Raw genomic sequence first — 13,792 nt, forward strand, 5'->3', positions numbered from 1 at the left:
CGCCGCCATCTTGGTACTCCTGTAAAGTCGTAAGAGATTATGATTTGTACAATATACTGCAAGGCTCATCTGTTACGTTACATTGCAGAATCAAACAACCACCGGTACGAGTCCCTTAGCGGGAACTAAAGAAGTTTTTAACCCCTTCACCCCCAAGGGTGGTTTGCACGTTATGGACCGGGCCAATTTTTACAATTCTGACCACTGTCCCTTTATGAGGTTATAACTCTGGAACGCTTCAACGGATCCTGGTGATTCTGACACTGTTTTCTCGTGACATATTGTACTTCATGATAGTGGTAAAATTACTTTGATATTACCTGCGTTTATTTGTGAAAAAAATGGAAATTTGGCGAAAATTTTCAAAATTTCGCAATTTTCCAAATTTGAATTTTTATGCAATTAAATCACAGTGATATGTCACACAAAATACTTAATAAGTAACATTTCCCACATGTCTACTTTACATCAGCACCATTTTGGAACCAACATTTTTTTTTGTTAGGGAGTTATAAGGGTTAAAAGTTGACCAGCAATTTCTCATTTTTACAACACCATTTTTTTTTAGGGACCACATCTCATTTGAAGTCATTTTGAGGGGTCTATATGATAGAAAATACCCAAGTGTGACACCATTCTAAAAACTGCACCCCTCAAGGTGCTCAAAACCACATTCAAAAAGTTTATTAACCCTTCAGGTGTTTCACAGGAATTTTTGGAATGTTTAAATAAAAATGAACATTTAACTTTTTTTCACACAAAATTTACTTCAGCTCCAATTTGTTTTATTTTACCAAGGGTAACAGGAAAAAATGGACCCCAAAAGATGTTATACAATTTGTCCTGAGTATGCCGATACTCCATATGTATGGGTAAACCACTGTTTGGGCGCATGACAGAGCTCGGAAGCGAAGGAGCGCCATTTGACTTTTCAATGCAAAATTGACTGGAATTGAGATGGGACGCCATGTTGCGTTTGGAGAGCCACTGATGTGCCTAAACATTGAAACCCCCCACAAGTGACACCATTTTGGAAAGTAGACCCCCTAAGGAACTTATCTAGATGTGTGGTGAGCACTTTGACCCACCAAGTGCTTCACAGAAGTTTATAATGCAGAACCGTAAAAATAAAAAATCATATTTTTTCACAAAAATGATCTTTTCGCCCCCAATTTTTTATTTTCCCAAGGGTAAGAGAAGAAATTGGACCCCAAAAGTTGTTGTACAATTTGTCCTGAGTACGCTGATACCCCATATGTGGGGGTAAACCACTGTTTGGGCGCATGGGAGAGCTCGGAAGCGAAGGAGCGCCGTTTGACTTTTCACTGCAAAATTGACAGGAATTGAGATGGGACGCCATGTTGCGTTTGGAGAGCCACTGATGTGCCTAAACATTGAAGCCCCCCACAAGTGACACCATTTTGGAAAGTAGACCCCCTAAGGAACTTATCTAGAGGTGTGGTGAGCACTTTGACCCACCAAGTGCTTCACAGAAGTTTATAATGCAGAGCCGTAAAAATAAAACAAATTTTTTTTCACACAAAAATTATTTTTTAGCCCCCAGTTTTGTATTTTCCCAAGGGTAACAGGAGAAATTGGACCCCAATAGTTGTTGTCCAATTTGTCCTGAGTACGCTGATACCCCATATGTGGGGGGGAACCTCCGTTTGAGCGCATGGGAGGGCTCGGAAGGGATGGAGCGCCATTTGGAATGCAGACTTAGATGGAATGGTCTGCAGGCATCACATTGCGTTTGCAGAGCCCCTAATGTACCTAAACAGTAAACCCCCCCCACAAGTGACACCATTTTGGAAAGTAGACCCCCTAAGGAACTCATCTAGATGTGTTGTGAGAGCTTTGAACCCCCAAGTGTTTCACTACAGTTTATAACGCAGAGCCGTGCAAATAAAAAATATTTTTTTTCCACAAAAATTATTTTTTAGCCCCCAGTTTTGTATTTTTCCAAGGGTAACAGGAGAAATTGGACACTATATATTGTTGTCCAATTTGTCCTGAGTACGCTGATACCTGATATCTGGGGGTGAACCACCGTTTGAGCACATGGCAGAGCTCGGAAGGGAAGGATCATCATTTGCAATGCAGACTTAGATGGATTGGTCTACAGGCGTCACATTGCGTTTGCAGAGCCCCTAATGTACCTAAACAGTATAAACCCCCCACAAGTGACCCAATATTGGAAACTAGACCCCCCAAGGAACTTATCTAGTTGTGTTGTGAGAACTTTGAAACCCCAAGTGTTTCACTACAGTTTAGAACGCAGAGCCGTGAAGATAAAAAAAATAAAAAATTTCCCCCAAAAAATATTTTTTAGCCCCCAGTTTTGTATTTTCCCAATGGTAACAGGAGAAATTGGACCCCAAAAGTTGTTGTCCAATTTGTCTTGAGTACGCTGATACCCCATATGTGGGGGGGAACCACCGTTTGGGCGCATGGGAGGGCTCGAAAAGGAAGGAGCGCCATTTGGAACGCAGACTTAGATGGAATGGTCTGCAGGCGTCACATTGCGTTTGCAGAGCCCCTAATGTACCTAAACAGTAGAAACCCCCCACAAGTGACACCATTTTGGAAAGTAGAACCCCTAAGGAACTAATCTAGATGTGTTGTGAGAGCTTTGAACCCCCAAGTGTTTCACTACAGTTTATAAAGCAGATCCATGCAAATACATTTTTTTTTTTTCCACAAAAATTATTTTTTAGCCCCTAGTTTTGTATTTTCCCAAGGGTAACAGGAGAAATTGGACCCCAAAAGTTGTTCCCCAATGTGTTCCGAGTACGCTGATACTCCATATGTTGGGGTAAACCCCTGTTTGGGCGCACGGGAGAGCTTGGAAGGGAAGGAGCACTGTTTTACTTTTTCAACGCAGAATTGGCTGGAATTGAAATCGGACGCCATGTCACGTTTGGAGAGCCCCTGATGTGCCTAAACAGTGGAAACCCCCCAATTATAACTGAAACCCTAATCCAAACACACCCCTAACCCTAATCCCAACGGTAACCCTAACCACTAGGGTTGAGCGAAACGGGTCGTTCATTTTCAAAAGTCGCCGACTTTTGGCTAAGTCGGCGTCTCATGAAACCCGATCCGACCCCTGTGCTTGTCGGCCATGCGGTACGCGACTTTCGCGCCAAAGTCGCGTTTCAATGACGCGAAAAGCGCCATTTCTCAGCCAATGAAGGTGAACGCAGAGTGTGGGCAGCGTGATGACATAGGTCCTGGTCCCCACCATCTTAGAGAAGGGCATTGCAGTGATTGGCTTGCTGTCTGCGGCGTCACAGGGGCTATAAAGGGGCGTTCCCGCCGACCGCCATCTTACTGCTGCTGATCTGAGCTTAGGGAGAGGTTGCTGCCGCTTCGTCAGAAGCAGGGATAGCGTTAGGCAGGGTCCACTAACCACCAAACCGCTTGTGCTGTAGCGATTTCCACTGTCCAACACCACCTTCGGTGTGCAGGGACACTGGAAGCTACATTTTTTTTTTTCCCTCAGCGCTGTAGCTCATTGGGCTGCCCTAGAAGGCTCCGTGATAGCTGTATTGCTGTGTGTACGCCACTGTGCAAACCAACTGCTTTTTTCAAAGCACATATCCTCTTGTTCCTTCCTTTCTGCACAGCTATCTTTTTTGCTTGTCCACACTTTTTATTTAATTTCTGCATCAGTCCACTCCTATTGCTGCCTGCCATACCTGGCTTACATTACTGCAGGGAGATAGTAATTGTAGGACAGTCCCTGTTTTTTTTTTTTGTGGCAGATTAAGATTGGCATTTCTGCTACAGTGCCATCCCTGTGTGTGCCATCTCTCACTGAGTGGGCCATAGAAAGCCTATTTATTTTTTTCCTTGATTTGTGTTCTAAAATCTACCTCAACACAAAAACACTACATCAATCAGTGGGAGAAAAATATTGGCCTCAGTCAGGGCTTGTGTGCCACTCCTGTGTGTGCCATCTCTCATTCAGTGGGCCATACAAAGCCTATTTATTTTTTTGTTTTTTTTAATATTATTGGGTTTCTAAAGTCTCCGTGAAAAAAAAAAATGCATAAAAAAACAGTGGGAGAGTAATATTGCCCTTTCAGCTTGTGTGCCAGTCTTGACTCCTGGGTGTGCCACCTCTCTCTCTCTAATTGTGGGCCATAGAAAGCCTATTTATTTTTTTGCTTTGTTTAATATTATTTGGTTTCTAAAGTCTCCCTGAAAAAAAAAAAATACATAAAAAAACAGTGGGAGAGTAATATTGCCCTTTCAGCTTGTGTGCCAGTCTTGACTCCTGGGTGTGCCACCTCTCTCTCTCTAATTGTGGGCCATAGAAAGCCTATTTATTTTTTTGCTTTTTTTAATATTATTTGGTTTCTAAAGTCTCCCTGAAAAAAAAAAAAATACATAAAAAAACAGTGGGAGAGTAATATTGCCCTTTCAGTTTGTGTGCCAGTCTTGACTCCTGGGTGTGCCACCTCTCTCTCTCTAATTGTGGGCCATAGAAAGCCTATTTATTTTTTTGCTTTGTTTAATATTATTTGGTTTCTAAAGTCTCCCTGAAAAAAAAAAAAATACATAAAAAAACAGTGGGAGAGTAATATTGCCCTTTCAGCTTGTGTGCCAGTCTTGACTCCTGGGTGTGCCACCTCTCTCTCTCTAATTGTGGGCCATAGAAAGCCTATTTATTTTTTTGCTTTTTTTAATATTATTTGGTTTCTAAAGTCTCCCTGAAAAAAAAAAAAAACATAAAAAAAACAGTGGGAGAGTAATATTGCCCTTTCAGCTTGTGTGCCAGTCTTGACTCCTGGGTGTGCCACCTCTCTCTCTCTAATTGTGGGCCATAGAAAGCCTATTTATTTTTTTGCTTTTTTTAATATTATTTGGTTTCTAAAGTCTCCCTGAAAAAAAAAATACATAAAAAAACAGTGGGAGAGTAATATTGCCCTTTCAGCTTGTGTGCCAGTCTTGACTCCTGGGTGTGCCACCTCTCTCTCTCTAATTGTGGGCCATAGAAAGCCTATTTATTTTTTTGCTTTGTTTAATATTATTTGGTTTCTAAAGTCTCCCTGAAAAAAAAAAATACATAAAAAAACAGTGGGAGAGTAATATTGCCCTTTCAGCTTGTGTGCCAGTCTTGACTCCTGGGTGTGCCACCTCTCTCTCTCTAATTGTGGGCCATAGAAAGCCTATTTATTTTTTTGCTTCTTTTAATATTATTTGGTTTCTAAAGTCTCCCTGAAAAAAAAAAAAAGTACATAAAAAAACAGTGGGAGAGTAATATTGCCCTTTCAGCTTGTGTGCCAGTCTTGACTCCTGGGTGTGCCACCTCTCTCTCTCTAATTGTGGGCCATAGAAAGCCTATTTATTTTTTTGCTTTTTTTAATATTATTTGGTTTCTAAAGTCTCCCTGAAAAAAAAAAAATACATAAAAAAACAGTGGGAGAGTAATATTGCCCTTTCAGCTTGTGTGCCAGTCTTGACTCCTGGGTGTGCCACCTCTCTCTCTCTAATTGTGGGCCATAGAAAGCCTATTTATTTTTTTGCTTTGTTTAATATTATTTGGTTTCTAAAGTCTCCCTGAAAAAAAAAGAATACATAAAAAAACAGTGGGAGAGTAATATTGCCCTTTCAGCTTGTGTGCCAGTCTTGACTCCTGGGTGTGCCACCTCTCTCTCTCTAATTGTGGGCCATAGAAAGCCTATTTATTTTTTTGCTTTTTTAAATATTATTTGGTTTCTAAAAAAAAAAGTACATAAAAAAACAGTGGGAGAGTAATATTGCCCTTTCAGCTTGTGTGCCAGTCTTGACTCCTGGGTATGCCACCTCTCTCTCTCTAATTGTGGGCCATAGAAAGCCTATTTATTTTTTTGCTTTGTTTAATATTATTTGGTTTCTAAAGTCTCCCTGAAAAAAAAAAAATACATAAAAAAACAGTGGGAGAGTAATATTGCCCTTTCAGCTTGTGTGCCAGTCTTGACTCCTGGGTGTGCCACCTCTCTCTCTCTAATTGTGGGCCATAGAAAGCCTATTTATTTTTTTGCTTTGTTTAATATTATTTGGTTTCTAAAGTCTCCCTGAAAAAAAAAAAAAATACATAAAAAAACAGTGGGAGAGTAATATTGCCCTTTCAGCTTGTGTGCCAGTCTTAACTCCTGGGTGTGCCACCTCTCTCTCTCTAATTGTGGGCCATAGAAAGCCTATTTATTTTTTTGCTTTGTTTAATATTATTTGGTTTCTAAAGTCTCCCTGAAAAAAAAAAATACATAAAAAAAACAGTGGGAGAGTAATTGTAACGCCGCTGGGTTTGTACCTTGTTTCTTCGGCGTTACTTTTGCAAGTCTCTGCTTTAACCCTTTCTCCTCTCCCCCTAATGTGCAGGGATACTGTTGTCTGTTACCTGTATGGATGCTGCTCAGTTCCCTGCCACCGCTGCGTAGCTGTACATGTGCTGTGATGACTTTGCTCTGCTGCATGGCCACTCGCATGTGCGGTCCCTGGCTGCTGCTTGGAAGCTAGCCACGGCTTGCGAGGTCCTCTGCAGCTGGTGCATGGCTTCTCACGTGTCCAGGCTAGCAGCCGCTGCCAGGTGCCCTAAGCCACAGTTCCTGTGCTGTCAGTGCTATAATGGTTTCTGTTTGTGCTTAGGGTGCGCGCGGCCACACCTACCCTGCTTTTATCAGGGATTGAGTGTGCACCTGTGTTGCTTCCTCAGCCTATTGCTGAGGAGCAGCTCCTATATAAACTTCCTCTTTGCTACTGGGCGTGGCCAGAGCATTGCATTGTGTTTCTGTGTCTTGCCTTGTGAGGTATCCAGCTCCCGTTCTGTCTGCAGTATGTTCTGGGAGAACTGATGCCTGTCTCTCGCCTGTTCTGGGGGCCGAGTACCCAGATCCGCCTATCCTGGAGGCTGTATATCCAGATCCGTTTGTGTCTTGTTTACCCGCCTGTTCTGGGGGCAGAGTACCCAGATCCGCCTATCCTGGAGGCTGAATATCCAGTACCTGATCCTGTCTGAACCTGTCTCTGTTATGTTTCTTAAGTCCTATTGTGTCTGGCACCCCGCACCCTGTGACTGAACTTTCCGGGCTCATCTTTCAAAGATGGAGTTCGGTGTTCTTGCTGAGCGCTTACTATTCTGTGCTCAGTCTTCCATGCGGTGCTAACCCTGTCTGGCCCAGTTCCAGTCCAGCGGAGCTAGCACCATCACGCTTGAGTTCCTTCCTAGGTCTGATGTCCGGAGCCTGACGGCCGAAGTTATGAACCTGATGACCTCCGCTACCTGGTCCTGTGCCCTCCGTGTCCCAGCCGATGACCTGGGCTGCCACGCCAGTGTCCAGCCTGTGTTTGATGTCCTTCCGGTGTCCGATGTCCTGATTTCTGGGCTACCACGCCAGTGTCCCAGCCGATGACCTGGGCTGCCACGCCAGTGTCCCAGACGTCTTTCCGGTATTCCTGATGTCCTTTCATTATCCGATGTCCTGATTCCTGGGCTGCCACGTCAGTGTCCCAGCCGATGACCTGGGCTGCCACGCCAGTGTCCCAGATGTCTTTCCGGTTTTCCTGATGTCCTTTCATTGTCCGATGTCTTGATTCCCTGGGCTGCCACGCCTGTGTCCATGTGTCCTGCCTGTTTCCAGATGTCCTGCCTGTGTCCTGAGGTCCACCCTGAGATGACGTCCTTCTGGGATCGGTGTCTGATGTTCTCCTGCTGTGCCTGTGCTACGTCCGAGGCCTGAGAGATTGGCCGTCCTAGTATGCCCGTGCCAGATGACCCTGGACTGCATCAACCCGTGATGACTCCTGCCATCGTCAGACGTCCATCTAAGCCTGTGTTCCTGATGTCCTGCCTGTGTTCCTGATGTCCTGCCTGTGTTCCTGATGTCCTGCCTGTGTTCCTGATGTCCTGCCTGTGTTCCTGATGTCCTGCCTGTGTTCCTGATGTCCTGCCTGTGTTCCTGATGTCCTGCCTGTGTTCCTGATGTCCTGCCTGTGTTCCTGATGTCCTGCCTGTGTTCCTGATGTCCTGCCTGTGTTCCTGATGTCCTGCCTGTGTTCCTGATGTCCTGCCTGTGTTCCTGATGTCCTGCCTGTGTTCCTGATGTCCTGCCTGTGTTCCTGATGTCCTGCCTGTGTTCCTGATGTCCTGCCTGTGTTCCTGATGTCCTGCCTGTGTTCCTGATGTCCTGCCTGTGTTCCTGATGTCCTGCCTGTGTTCCTGATGTCCTGCCTGTGTTCCTGATGTCCTGCCTGTGTTCCTGATGTCCTGCCTGTGTTCCTGATGTCCTGCCTGTGTTCCTGATGTCCTGCCTGTGTTCCTGATGTCCTGCCTGTGTTCCTGATGTCCTGCCTGTGTTCCTGATGTCCTGCCTGTGTTCCTGATGTCCTGCCTGTGTTCCTGATGTCCTGCCTGTGTTCCTGATGTCCTGCCTGTGTTCCTGATGTCCTGCGGTCCACCCTGAGATGACGTCCTTCTGGGATCGGTGTCTGATGTTCTCCTGCTGAGCCTGTGCTATGTCTGAGGCCTGAGAGATTGGCCGTCCTAGTATGCCCGTGCCAGATGAACCTGGACTGCATCAACCCGTGATGACTCCTGCCATCGTCTGACGTCTGAGTCCTGTACCCTTCCTTGTCATGTGGAATCGGGATCCTGACATCATTATGTTTTGTTATGTACTGTGCTATCATTTAAGTAAACTTTGTTTCTTCATACCTGAAGTTGTGCGGTGTAGTCTAGTTCTGCATATCTACATCTTGTTCACATGCTCAGCTGCCACAGACCCTGCTCGCTACCGTTCCCTAGTCTGGGTAGGTCCAGGTTACTCTGTGGTCCAGTGGGTCCACATTGCGTTCCTTTTTGGGACGCTCGCCCACGTCGTCATGGTCTGGCGACGTGGAGGTGTCGGCTCGGCCACGTTTGTGGTCGCAGCTGCAACAGTAATATTGCCCTTTCAGCTTGTGTGCCAGTCTTGACTCCTGGGTGTGCCACCTCTCTCTCTCTAATTGTGGGCCATAGAAAGCCTATTTATTTTTTTGCTTTTTTTAATATTATTTGGTTTCTAAAGTCTCCCTGAGAAAAAAAAAAAAAAAAAATTAGGTGGGAGAATAATATTGACATTAGTGCTTGAGTGACAGTCCTGCGTGTGTGTCATCTCTGTGATTTTGTGCCACAGAAAACAGAGTGTGTAACATTGTGCCTGATTTTCCTTGTGGTCTCACCAACCTGTTAAGGGATATAGAAATCATACTGAAGTTATAGCTCACCGTGTAAGTTGTTTGACAGCAACAAATAAAGTTACTTTGGTTAATTTTTTAAAACAATGAGGAAGTCTGGTGCAAGAGGTCGTGGCCGTGGGTGTTCATTGTCAGCTGGTAATGATGGTAATGGTAGTGGAGCATCAGGTGGTCGTGGGGATAAAAATATTCCACCTAAGTCTGGAGCTGTGGAGCCAGTTTCGTCGTCTGGCTACACAAGGCCTCGAACGCTCTCTTTTCTGGGAGTAGGAAAAACGCTTTTAAAGCCGGAGCAGCAACAGCAAGTTTTGGCTTACATTGCAGACTCAGCCTCTAGCTCTTTTGCCTCCTCTTCTGAAACTGGTAAATGTAAAAGCAGCGCGTCGCTTGTGGATGTTCACGGTCAGGGACAAGTCGCTTCCTTGTCCTCCTCAGCAAAAACTACAACAAGAGAGAAGGATGCAGCAGGCGACACAACGGGTCACTCCATGGAGCTCTTTACACATACCGTCCCTGGCTTAGAAAGTGAAACACTTAACAGGCCATGCCCATTACAAGTAGATTCTGACATGGAGTGCACTGATGCACAGCCACAGCCAGAGTACTATGCTGCTCCTTTGACTCAGACCACCACATTGCCCTCTCAGGGTACAGATCCACAATCAGACCCTGATGAGACTATGTTGCCCCGCCACGAACGCTATACCACAGACCGACACAGTGACACAGACGAAGTTGCACACGAGCTCGAAGAGGAGGTAATAGATGACCCGGTTGTTGACCCCGATTGGCAGCCATTGGGGGAACAGGGTGCAGGCAGCAGTAGTTCAGAAGCGGAGGTGGAGGAGGGGCCGCAGCAGGCATCAACATCGCAACAGGTTCCATCTGCCGGGCCCCTATCTGGCCCAAAACGCGTGTCAAAGCCAAAACCTGTTGGAGCACAGCATTGCCATCCGGTTAAAGCTCAGTCTGCAATCCCTGAAAAGGGATCCGATGCTAGGAAGAGTGCAGTCTGGCATTTTTTTAAACAACATCCAATTGATCAGCGCAAAGTCATCTGTCAAAAATGTTCTACTAGCTTAAGCAGAGGTCAGAATCTGAAAAGTCTCAATACTAGTTGCATGCATAGACACTTAACCACCATGCATTTTCAAGCCTGGACTAACTACCAAACGTCCCATAAGGTTGTAGCACCCTCGGCCAATGAAGCTAGTCATCAACGCAACATCCCTTCCGTCACTGTAAGGCCACCATTTTCCGCACCACCGGCAGTATCTGTGCAGGTTTCTTTGCCAGCCAAAAGCAGTCAGGGTCAGGGAATCACCAGTTTTGTAGGCAGAAATATTGCATCTAGGGCACCGGAGGAAACAATACCGTCTCCAACCGTCTCTCAGTCTGCCATGTCCACCGGCACACCCGCAAGTTCCACGATCTCCATCTCTCCAGTTCAGCTCACACTACATGAGACTCTGGTTAGAAAAAGGAAGTACTTATCCTCGCATCCGCGTACACAGGGTTTTAACGCCCACATAGCTAGACTAATCTCGTTAGAGATGATGCCCTACCGGTTAGTTGAAAGCGAAGCTTTCAAAGCCCTGATGGAGTACGCTGAACCACGATACGAGCTACCCAGTCGACACTTTTTTTCCAGAAAAGCCATCCCAGCCCTGCACCAGCATGTTAAACAGCGCATCGTCCATGCACTCAGGCAATCTGTGAGTACAAAGGTGCACCTGACTACAGATGCATGGACCAGTAGGCATGGCCAGGGACGTTATGTGTCCATCACGGCACACTGGGTGAATGTGGTGGATGCAGGGTCCACAGGGGACATCAATTTCGGGACAGTTGTGCCTAGCCCACGGTCTAGGAAACAGTTGGCTGTAGGCGTTCGCACCCCCTCCTCCTCCTCCTCCTCGTCCTCCTGCAGAAGCTACAGCTCTTCCACAGACCGCAGTCGGCCAACCACTCCATCGGCAGATGACACTGTTGCACACCAGTTGTCCCATTATGGGCCAGCTACTGGCAAGCGTCAGCAGGCTGTATTGGCTATGAAGTGTTTGGGCGACAACAGACACACCGCGGAAGTTCTGTCCGAGTTCTTGCAACAAGAAACGCAGTCGTGGCTGGGCACAGTAGATCTTGAGGCAGGCAAGGTAGTTAGTGATAACGGAAGGAATTTCATGGCTGCCATCTCCCTTTCCCAACTGAAACACATTCCTTGCCTGGCTCACACCTTAAACCTGGTGGTGCAGTGCTTATTGAAAACTTATCCTGGGTTCTCCAACCTGCTCCTCAAAGTGCGTGGACTTTGCTCACATATCCGACGTTCGTCTGTACACGCCAGCCGTATGCAGACCTATCAGCGGTCTTTGAACCTTCCCCAGCATCGCCTAATCATAGACGTTGCAACAAGGTGGAACTCAACACTGCACATGCTTCAGAGACTGTGCCAACAGAGGCGGGCTGTTATGTTTTTGTGGGAGGATACACATACACGGGCAGGCAGTAGGATGGCAGACATGGAGTTGTCAGGTGTGCAGTGGTCGAAGATACAAGACATGTGTCAAGTCCTTCAGTGTTTTGAGGAATGCACATGGCTGGTTAGTGCAGACAACGCCGTAATAAGCATGAGCATCCCCCTAATGCGTCTGCTGATGCAAAGTTTGACGCACATAAAGGAGCAGGCGTCTGCACCAGAGGAAGAGGAAAGCCTTGATGACAGTCAGCCATTGTCTGGTCAGGGCAGTGTACAGGACGAGGTAGCGGGCGAAGAGGAGGTGGAGGACGAGGAGGATGATGGGGATGAGTATATTTTTAATGCGGAACCTTTCCCGGGGGCACTGGAAATTGGTTGCGTGTCAAGGCCGGGTTCTGGTTTTTTGAGGGACACAAGTGACGTAGATTTGCCTGCAACTGCCCCTCACCCAATCACAACCGGAGATTTGACAACTGGAACTTTGGCCCACATGGCGGATTATGCCTTACGTATCCTAAAAAGGGACACACGCATAACGAAAATGATGAACGATGACGATTACTGGTTGGCCTGCCTCCTTGATCCACGGTATAAAGGCAAATTGCAAAATATTATGCCACATGAGAACTTGGAACTAATATTAGCAACCAAACAATCAACTCTTGTTGACCGTTTGCTTCAGGCATTCCCAGCACACAGCGCACGTGATCGTTCTCACACGAGCTCAAGGGGGCAACAGACTAGGAGTGTTAGGGGTGCACACATCAGAAGTGGCGTTGGACAGAGGGGTTTTCTGACCAGGTTGTGGAGTGATTTTGCTATGACCGCAGACAGGACAGGTACTGCTGCATCAATTGAAAGTGACAGGAGACAACATTTGTCCAGTATGGTTACTAACTATTTTTCATCCCTTATCGATGTTCTCCCTCAACCGTCATTCCCATTTGATTACTGGGCATCAAAATTAGACACCTGGCCAGAATTGGCAGAATATGCATTGCAGGAGCTTGCTTGCCCGGCAGCAAGTGTCCTATCAGAAAGAGTATTCAGTGCTGCAGGTTCAATATTAACCGAAAAAAGGACTCGTCTGGCTACCCAAAATGTTGACGATCTAACATTCATTAAAATGAACCACAACTGGATTTCGAAATCTTTTGCCCCACCTTGCCGGGCGACACCTAGCTTTCCTATGAAAAGCTCTTGCCTGTGAATTACTTTTCTAATGTCTAATTTGCTGCAGCTGATTGTACAGCATACGACATGTTTACACCTCCCTAAATGGCCAAACTCCCCACACGGGGCCGTGGTATCGCGACTTGGCGCAAGCACCCGTGAGACTGCTGTTTGTCTGAAGAGGTGGGTGTGCTCGCTTTTGGTTGACGGCATTGCTACTGGGTCCCTCATAGTACAATGTAGTGTCTCTGGCGGTGGTGGTGCGCACCCAACGTCAGACACACCGTTGTAACATGAGGGGCCCTGGGGCGGTCCCGCCGGCCTCAAGAGAGTTCCCCCCTCCCCCAGCTCAAACTGTGCTCTACCACATGCAAAATTATGTCGCACAGCTCCACCAATCTTTAGTCTATTCGCTGACATCATTCAATGTCTGGCACTGACAATACAAATTTGTAGACATCTATGATGCAACTTAAAGTAGTCTGTGTCTGTGTCCTATATTGGCACCATTAAATAGTTACTGCCAAATTACTATGTCAGAAACTCAGCAGATGAGCCCACCCCTGTACCTAAGTATGCCACCTTTTTTTTTTTTTTGGTTGTTTTGCGAGACATTAACATCTATTTATATTTTGGGAGTACTGGGACAGACACTCCTTGCAATACTCCTCCACTGACCACCAAGCTGCCTGCCCGTGTATCCATGTAACCGATGTAAAACAGCCATGAGCCTATTGTTTGTTATTTTAGGCCTTTGATAGCCTGTCTGCGGTCCCTACTTTAAATACTCCTCCACTGACCACCAAGCTGCCTGTGTATCCATGTAACCGATGTAAAACTGCCATGAGCCTATTGTTTGTTATTTTAGGCCTTTGATAGCCTGTCTGCGGTCCCTACTTTAAATACTCCTCCACTGAC

Source organism: Ranitomeya variabilis, chromosome 4 (assembly GCF_051348905.1).
Source record: "Ranitomeya variabilis isolate aRanVar5 chromosome 4, aRanVar5.hap1, whole genome shotgun sequence".
NCBI lineage: Eukaryota > Metazoa > Chordata > Amphibia > Anura > Dendrobatidae > Ranitomeya > Ranitomeya variabilis.